Source organism: Amphiprion ocellaris, chromosome 4 (assembly GCF_022539595.1).
Source record: "Amphiprion ocellaris isolate individual 3 ecotype Okinawa chromosome 4, ASM2253959v1, whole genome shotgun sequence".
NCBI classification, from domain to species: Eukaryota; Metazoa; Chordata; class Actinopteri; family Pomacentridae; genus Amphiprion; species Amphiprion ocellaris.
Window position 1 is genome coordinate 14,054,403 of NC_072769.1, and position 9,640 is coordinate 14,064,042.

Sequence of the window (9,640 nt, forward strand, 5' to 3'; positions counted from 1 at the left end):
GCGACTTGTGAAGAGTTGTGTTTTGTCGTGTTTGAGCAGTTGGTCCGGACGCGTTAGCTAGCTAAGCGGCTAAGTTAGCTAGCGGGCTAATTTACACAGGTGGCTAACTTACCGCTGAGCACCTGTGTTAGTTGCTGCCGCAGGTGTCCGTCATTAGTAGAATGACCTTCTCAACCTGTATTTCTCTGCTGTGTATTTTAGCTTTTAAAAAAGTTATTTTACTTTAAGGTTAACTGAAACCCGTTGAGCTGCACTGAAGTTTAATAGTCAGCTGGTTTGAATTAAACTGAGCTTAATTTAACATTGCGCAACATTACCTCTCTGAATCTCCATAATTTCATTAAATTCCTTCTCTCTTCCACTGCTCAAGTTCAATCCAGTATATAAAATGACATTAATAGTGAGTGAACTAACAACCAGCCATTGTATTTATTTATTACTGCATGTATTTGTAGTAAAACATGAGTTGAAACATCCTACTTTAGAGATCTAGCTCCTCACACATCTTTACCTGCACATGAGGAAAATCACTCCTGTAGAATGCAGGTATGTTTGTCATTATTATAAAAAGATGTTGCCTGGTGACCTGTCAGAAACCCATTATACAGAGTCACCCAAAATATTGTTTACACACATCAGGAAAAGAAAAACTTGCATAAATATTTCAATACCAAATTTATTCAGACATCACGAGATTAATAAAAGTTATCTTTGGCCTCTACAATTACAAGAGGTGCTCAAAGTGGTGGCCACTGGCTTCCAGACATTTCTGTTGTGTTGTAGACGTCACTTGTTGATGCTCCATTCATGAGGGTAACGCCATCTGTTGGGAAAACATCGTACAACAGGACACAAAGTTATCGTGATTTGATCAAACTTAGAACGAGGAATCTATATGTGTAGAAGTACTTATACAAATGAAATATTTATAAAAGTTTTTCTTTTCCTGATGTGTGTACATTATTTTGGCTGACTCTGAACTTAATGAGAACAAAACTGTCATTTAATTGTTGCTCTGAAAGCTTCTTTAGTGAAAACCAGCTGGTGTTCTGCTTTGAAACAAACTGCTGTTGAGGTCTGTGTTTTTATGTTTAACCCCACAGTTTCTGAATGAACTGATTGTTTTTTTTCCTGATCAATGTGGACGTTATAATTGATGGTAACATTTACTGATCATATAATCAGCATGACAATATAACAGTATAACATTCTGACCACCTGACTAATACTGTGTTGGTCCCTTTATGCTGCTAAAACTCCTCTGACCCAGTGGTTCATCAGAACCTCTGGGGATGTCCTGTGGATTCTGTGGATCCTGTGGGTTGCAGGGTGGGTCCTACCTAGACCAGACTGATCCTGGACCATCCCACAGATGCTCAATCAGATCTGGATGTGGGGAGTGTGGAACCCAGGTGAACAGCTTAGCTCTGTCGTGTTCCTCAGACCACTCCTGAGCAGTTTTAGTTTGTCCTTCTGAGGGTGGCAGCTGGCATCAAGGACTGCTGTTGCCATGGAGACTAGGGGGTTGTTTGTCCTGCAGTGTTTAGGCGGTGGTACATGTCAAACATCCACATGAATGTCAAGGTTTCCCAGCAGAACGTTGCATTAGAACAAGATGATGGATGTTGTTCTCTTCAGCTGTCAGTGGTCAGAATGTTGTGGCTGATCAGTGGATCTGTCTGCCTTTACTCTGACATCCAGAGTTATACAAAAGTGTAGTATGTGTGCAGTGCAGAAGAGATTTACTTTATTGTATGCATTTTCTTTTTTTTAAGGGAGAGCATTTTTTTATCCACCTGAAGAAGACCTAATCTTTCCCTTCAAAGGATAGTTAATTATTACTACGGCTTCCATAGAGGTTCCATCAGAGAAAATCATATCCATATACAGATTTTTATTAATTCCAGGGCTGGTTCAGTAAAGATTATAATAATAACTTCATCAGATAATTCTTTGTCACAGTTGGAATTTTGCAGCCTGAGAGATGGTTGAGAAGGTTTGCAGTTCTTGTTTTAGCAAAATATGTTATAATAGAAGATCTTTATTGTCATTGTACATGAAATTATCTGCAAACCAGCAAAGTGTATCAGTCTGAGGTATCTAAAAATAAATAAACAAAAATGCTTCTAAAGCCAATAATATACAGAATATTTTGAGGGAATATTCTAAAAAGGAAAGAAAAGCTCCATTCTCACTCCTCTCAGGATAAACTGTCATTAAAATTGACTTTAAATTTAGCTTCACCACAAGATAAAAACATTTACTTTCATTACTGATATTGTCAAGTTTTAATAAAGTTCATGCTACTTTTATAAAATGATGAAAGTGAATAAATTGTATTTCTGTGATCTGTGTTTGATTTCTGTCTTTTCTCCTGTCATCCAGATGTTCAGAGGGAGATGATGCCACATCTGGTCCAGCTGATGGAAGGTCTTGAAGTTCTCTGACTGGCCTCGACTGAAGATGGTCGTCTCACTGGATTTAAGGTTCAGATGCTCAGTAACAAACTCCACCAATGTGCCAACAGGGAAGCTTTAGGTTTATTAAATGTTGCTATGAAGGTTTCGCTGTTTTTCTTTGTGAATGCAATGTGCTCCAACTGAAACTTGAATTAGAACTTAGAAGTAAATCCTTCCATCTGAAAGGATTTAGTTGCATTAATAACCTCATAACATTCTAATTTTTATTCCAGTCTTAGTTGGAAATAGAATCTCTGTATTGATTCAGGTAAAAACTGAACTTCACAGCATGTTGAAGCAAAACAACCAGATGAAAACTGTGATGGTGTTGGATTGTCAGACCGTAATATTGCAGCTCAAAGCAGCTTTTCTATCTCAGTTCATTCTGACATTCAGCTATGAATCAACACAGCAGATGGTGATCCATGCTGTGGAAGTCTCACATCTCCTGATTTAATGGAGCTGCTTTGCACTTTTTACACTGTTTATTCACCAACACTTTATTTAATAAAAGTCCCATCTAGTTTTTATGAGGAATGTGATGTTTTAATTTCTCTGTGAATAACTGCAGTCTAATGCAACAGCTGGAGTTGTAACATCTGTCCTGATATTGATCATGAAGTATTGATCAGAATACTGATGATCAGCAGTCATCCCTGAAGTTTTATATTAAAATCTTTACTTGTGTTGTGAACTTTGGTAAGAAGCAGAAACTTTTGCGTTGCCATGGATATATGAGTGTTAAATTCTGTCCATGTTTCCATTTTGGGAAATGCAGTCCAGTTCCAGAATGTGGAGGAATTTAGTCTCACAATCACAGACAACAAATACTATCTGAAAGTCGGGTTATTGTTGTTTATCAGCACAATACAAAAAGATTAATGTTAGAAATATTCCAGTTAAGACTCTAGAATATCATGATTTATGTAAATTTACCTCAATAATATGAATGTTCAGGTTAAGATTGTACAGTGATATTTATTATGTTAGTTTAGCTGACTAAAGTTTATGACTCTGCACTACAATATTATTTAAATTGACATCATTATTATAATATTTAGGGTCAGACCCTACAGTATTGAGATTAAGAAATCAAATATTCTATAAAATGTAAATACACTGAACTCATTTGGATATATTTAAGTGAGACTCTACAATATTATTTGACACAAATCTATCTAAATCAAAATTTTAATCATTTTCACGCCAAACATTTACTGGACTGATTTAAATATTAAAATCACTCCTTTCTAATCCTCTGCTGTACGTTCAAACCTGAGGCCTTAAATAGAAACACACAAGTATCTGTTTGAAGGAACTTCTGCAGAGTCCTGGTTCCAGAAGATGATGATAGAATTATAGACAAACTTTAACAGAAGCTGCCTGAGAGTTTACAGGTTTTTATGTTGGATTTCTTCAGTAATTTAATGAGAGTTATCAGCAAAAATCAAGTGTTCATTTGATGAACTTCATTTCCTAAAACATACAGAATTGGAGCTCATATCTTTGGCAGCTGTAAAGTTTCTGCTCCTTCAAAGTTCACAACACAATGAATGAATTCCTAAAACACTCTCAATGCTGGAGAGCGTTTGTGATGCTGAAGCAATGATCAGTTTTTCTGTTTCTTCTCTGGAGATGCACAATGAGGGACGTCTGCAGAGACTGAGAAAGAGTCTCACCACATCCTGACATGAGGAAAAAGACTTTATTGAAGACTACAATGAGAAAAACTATCAGACAGCAGACGGCTGCATTCAAGGTGAGCTCTGAACATTTGATCTGGAACAGGAATTCAATAACGGCAGCATGAGCTTCATTTCAGTCTGTCGCTGCTGAATTCATGGATGAATCATCTGGCACTAGAGAAGAAGACCATCAAACATCCATGTCAGCTGATGGAGGTCCAAGAGTCTCACCAAACAAACAACCTACAGAGTGAAGACCTCAAATCTGATTGGACGGCCTCCTATTCAGCCACGTGTGAACAAATGTCTCCAAGTTGATTTGTTTTCTAAAATAAATCTAGTTTGAGTCCTAATCTATGTCTGTGTGTTTGCTTCTTTACAGCGCTGTTAACAGTTTAGGCTGTTAGATTGTTCCAGATAAGACAAGTACAAGATTCTTCAGAGCCGTTCTACCATGAGCCTGACAGGAAGAACTCCAACAGCTACTGAATGTTCCTGTGTTCCCCTCAAGGCTACAGGAGCCCTACGAGGACGAGCCGGTCCACCTGATGGCAGCCAGTCGCTGTGTTCAAAGCCAACACCGACTACGTGGACTTCTACTGGACCACACGGAGGCCTTCAAACCGGACCAACAAGTTCACCGACTCCCCGACTCGTGGGTCTGAGGACGCCGCCGAGCCTCGGTCCAGCCGGCCTCCTGTCTGTGGGTGTTTGAGTGCTGAGACGTTTGTGGATGCATGTGAACGTTCTGTGTTGAAACAGCAGCTTTGGACTCAGTAACGCTGGGAAAAACCAAGAGCTCCTTTATTTGTGACTTCCACTAAAAAAACTGATGAAAATAAGTTTGCCAGGGTTCTGACTGATCACAGATTATTAAATAATGAAAATAATCGTTTAAATATTCCTTTAAACAATCCTTTTAGGTCTACGTTTCCTTTACACTGACATCTTGGTATATGTACAAGTATTTTGGGTGGAATATACCATTAAGCCTGATGTTCAAGGGTTCTTCTGGGAATATACCATTAAACCAACCTTTTAGGTAAATGTTCCAGGATGTTGGGTAGAATATACCATCAGATCAACCTTTTAGGTCTACATTGGAAGATTTTAGAGTAGAATATTACTCCAAACCATCCTTTAGGTCTACATTTAAGGTGGAATACTCCTTTACACCAAGATTTTTTTGGTCTACATTGAAGGATTTTAGGTGGAATATTCCTTTGAACGAACTTTAGTTTATGTTCAAGGATGTTGGGCGGAATATACCATCAGACCAACCTCCAAGGTCTACAGTAGTGAATTTTAGGTGGAATATACCATTAAACTCACCTTTTAGGTCTACATTGGAGGATTTTAGGTGGAATTTTCTTCCAAACCATCTTTTAGTCTACATTTAAGGCTGTTTAGGATGGTATATTCTTCTGAACCAACTTCTCAGGTCTACATTTCAGGTGGAATATTCCTCCATACTAACTTTTTTGGTCTACTTTGAAGGATTTTTTCTAAACCACCCTTTCAGGTCTATATTTGAGGTTTTAGGTGGAATATTCCTTTTAACCAGCCCCTCAGGTCTCTTTGAGGATTTTGGATGGAATACTCGGTTAAACCAACATTTTAGGTGCATGTCCAAGGATTTTTGGTGGAATGTTCCTTTAAGGTGGATGTTTGAGGACCTTGTAGGTGGAATACTTCCTGAAACCAACCTTTTAGGTCAACAGTCAAAGATTTAAGGTGGAATATTCCTTTAAACCAACCTAAATTTCATGTTTTGATCATTATCAAGTGAGAAACCTCAATCCAGACTCCTCATAATGACGTTTGAGATTTATGCTGCTGTTATTTGTTTAGTCCAGACTAAATGACAGAAATCCACAACTGTAATTTTATTTCAGGACTCGGTTATTAAATGTCAAAACAATCCATGTGACTCTAAAAAATCAACAGCTTTACAAACTCTAAGATTAAACTCTCCACAAGGATCCAAAATAAGTTGGACTTCTACATGAGAGCTTTAATTATTCTTCATCTACTTCCTGAAAAGTTTGGTCAATAAAAAAGACAAAAACTAATATTTTCAGCTGAACTAAAGACAGACTTTGTGATTGTTCTGCTCACATGTTGTGTTGTTGTAAACTTACTCTTTCAAATAAATAGCCGCCCAACCCTCTGGAAACCAGCGTTTGTCCTGTTTTTGTGTTGCTCCTCGGCGACCCCAGACAGCCAGGTTGTAATGTTTTTTGAGCAACACACCATACTATGACGTTTTTACAATGATGGTTCTACTATGGAACCAGTTTGACATGTTCAGGTGTTCTTTGTGTGAAAACTCAGAGATTTCAGGTATCAGAAGGTGGTTTTCAACTTTCTTTGTTAACTTTCTGCCTCAACTTTAAACTAAATTTACTTGACTAACCCAGCCCTCTGGACTTCCAGTAAGCTGTGTTCCTATTGGCTGTCCAGGTGGCTGCTTGGTGTTATCAGGAACACCTGAGCAGCTCAGTGTCTTCCTGCTTTATTTAGCTGCAGACAAACATTTCCTCTGCTTCCTTCACCACTGAACTGGGTTTGGCTCCGTTGCTTTAGTTCTTTAGGCGTTGGCTTGCAGCTTCCAGCAGTAAAATCGTCTTTAATGTGTTTCTTGGTGTGTTTTAGGGCTTTGTACTGGATAGCTGTCTTGGTAAATGTGGTTCTTTAGCCACAGTTAGCACATAGGGCTAATGTGTGCAGTGATTAGTGGATTTGGTGCAGCTGAGTTGTGTCTTTATCTTGGCTGTAGTGAGTCTTCAGAGGTTTTTGGTCAGACACATTCTGTATTCTTGTTTGAGAACCGATGTTGATTGTCCAGAAGGTAAGAGTTCCTGTCCTGATTCTCTGTTCTCAGAGGTTCTCTGGTAGGCTGCAGGAGACTTTAGCGTTTGGGTTGTACTAGTTTGGTTTTGGTATGGTTTCATTTGGACGACTATCTTGAGGCCCCTCCATGTGCTTTAGTGAGGTTTTCTGTAACAGTTCTACAAAGCAACTTGCAGCAGAAGAGACAGAGTTTTTAGGAAGTTCTGGAGACCAGACTTTAGAGCAGCAGAAACATTTGTCAGCAGTTTGAGCAGGAGAAGGTGAGCTTCAGAGTAGAAATGAGACGGAAACCTTCTTGACCCGTGTGGTGAGGTCCTGTACCAAGAGTTTGAGCAGGTTGTGAAGAGTCTGTAGTTCTTTGGTCTGAAAGCACAAGAAGAATCGACTCATTAAAGGAGAAAACAGGAGATATTGTTGGTTCTTCTGTCGCTCTGCAGTTTCCAGTTTCCTTCGACTGAATATCAAGTTTATATGTTAAATGATTTCCCATGGGAGCCCAAGAAGACTTCAATAAACTCCCTCCATCCCCTGGCCACAACATATTTTATTACCATGTTAATTTTTTTTTTTTTTTAAATGTTTTTCAGTTTGAATCCTAGTTTTAGCATAGTTTTTTCTCTTTGCTTGTTTAGTTTTGTAATCTGTGTGAAAGGTGCTAAACAAATAAAGTTGAATTGATAAAGTGAATAATTGACTAACTCATGATTGTGACAGCAGAAGTATTTTCATTGTGATTTAAGGGTTTATTTCATTTTTAAGGCTGGGGTTAAAGTCTTGACAGAAAAACAAGATTAAAGAAATAAACTACATAACAAAAAGCAATTAAATCAAAGGGAAAACAATTTAATACAATAAAACTTTAAAAGAAATGTTTTTGTTTAAAAAGTATTTTTTAAATAATTATGTAAAATATTTTCTCTGTAATTTTTAATAATTTTATTTTTTATTTTGTTTAATTTCATACATGTTTTGTATCGTGTTTAATTATCTGATTCAATATTTTGTCAGTTTAATGTCATTTAATTGTATTTAATATTTAACTTCATTAAACCGACAAAATATTGAATGAGATAATTAAACACGATACAAAACATGTAAGTATGAAATTAAACAAAATTTTTAAAATAAAATTATTAAAAATTACAGAGAAAATATTTTACATAATTAAACATTTAAAAAATACCTTTTAAACAAGAATAAGATTAAACACTAAAAAATACTAAACATTTAATTAGATTATTAAACCTGTAAAAAGACAAAACATTTAATTAAAAAATTCAATGTTTAATTAAAAAATTAAATCTTAAAGACAATAAAACTTTAAATAGGAATTAAACAGAAAATACAATGAAGTATTTAAAAAGAAAATTAAACATTTAAAAAGAAAAACATTAAAGATTTAATCAAAAAATATTGGGAAAGAAAAAAAATTTCCAAACAAGCCGATAAAACATTTGAAAAAACAAACACTGAAAAGACAAAACATTTCTAAATCAAATCAGACATTAGAAAAGAATAAAATGTGAGAAAAGAGCAAAACTAAACATTTAAGAAGAATCAAACTAAAGACAAAACATTTGAAAAGACACCAGTTATACTTTAGAAGATCAAATTAAACAAAAGAGAAAATAGAACGATCAAAAAGAGCAAAAACAGATAAAGGTCTTACAGCGTTTTCTAGTCTGAAATGAAAACATCGAGTTGTTTCTTCAAACATTTCCTCTTTCTGTGTTCTTGGTTTGATTGTGGACAGATTTACTAAGTGCTCGTTTCAGAAAACTGCTTTCCGGATAAAGTCTACTAGTAGTTGAAGGCATCGATCAAACTAATGTTACCTTCTGATCTTCACAAATTTTACTGTTCAGTGAAGAGAATCAAAGTTTGTTCAGGATTTTTAAAGAACCCACAGGTGAAGGTCTGAGAAGAACTCAGATGGATGGTCTAAATGTGAAATCAAGACTCATGGTCACAAGTTTTAAGGCTTCTGTTAAGCAGAAAGTTCAAACTGACAGAGAAGTACTGAGGAACTTTTAAAATGTCAGTCCTCAGACTGTCTGAAGGTTCAAACTAACAGAGAAGTACTGAGAAACTTTCAAAACTTCAGCACTCAGACTGTCTGAAGGTTCAAACTAACAGAGAACTACTCAGGAACTTAGAAGATATCAGTCCTTGGACTGTCTGAAGGTTCAATCTAACAGAGAACTACTGTGGGACTTAGAAAATTTCAGCCCTCAGACTGTGTGAAAGCTCAGGTCCTGAGGACTCGGGAGGTCTGGAGGCTTTGGAAAGTCTTGGAACTGAGGGTTCCACCCTCCAGCACAAAGGCTGAAGTCCAACCCCCTGAGAAAAACGGTCGAGTCGAGACTCGAGTGAAAAAAGAACTCGAAAATGGCAAAAAATAGATGATAAATGCGCAAAAAAAAGAAGAATTAGTATCTGAGCGAGTAGCTCAGGAGGATAAGAAGAGGACTACCAAGCGGAGGGTCGCAGGTTCAAGACCCGCCACCGGCCTTTTTCTTTGTTTGTCTTTGTCAGGATTTTGATAAAATTTAAGAAGTGTCTGGTCTTGAACCAGCGACCTGCAGCTCCATAGGCAAATCCTTAACTCACTGAGCTACAGATCAGATAAAAAGAAATGATTTC

The 9,640-nt window shown here is 36.8% G+C and overlaps 1 long non-coding RNA gene across 2 annotated transcripts; it reads left to right on the top strand.

Moving 5' to 3' along the window:
- Nucleotides 1–477: 477 nt before the first annotated feature.
- LOC129348819 (uncharacterized) lies at nt 478–4,497 on the top strand. Of its 2 annotated transcripts, none has more exons than XR_008601518.1 (3): nt 478–546; nt 2,386–4,218; nt 4,323–4,497. It is a non-coding gene; the product is annotated as an uncharacterized LOC129348819 (long non-coding RNA). The 2 variants fall into 2 exon arrangements; XR_008601519.1 differs by lacking the exon at nt 478–546 and adding an exon at nt 631–1,412.
- Nucleotides 4,498–9,640: the final 5,143 nt, after the last annotated feature.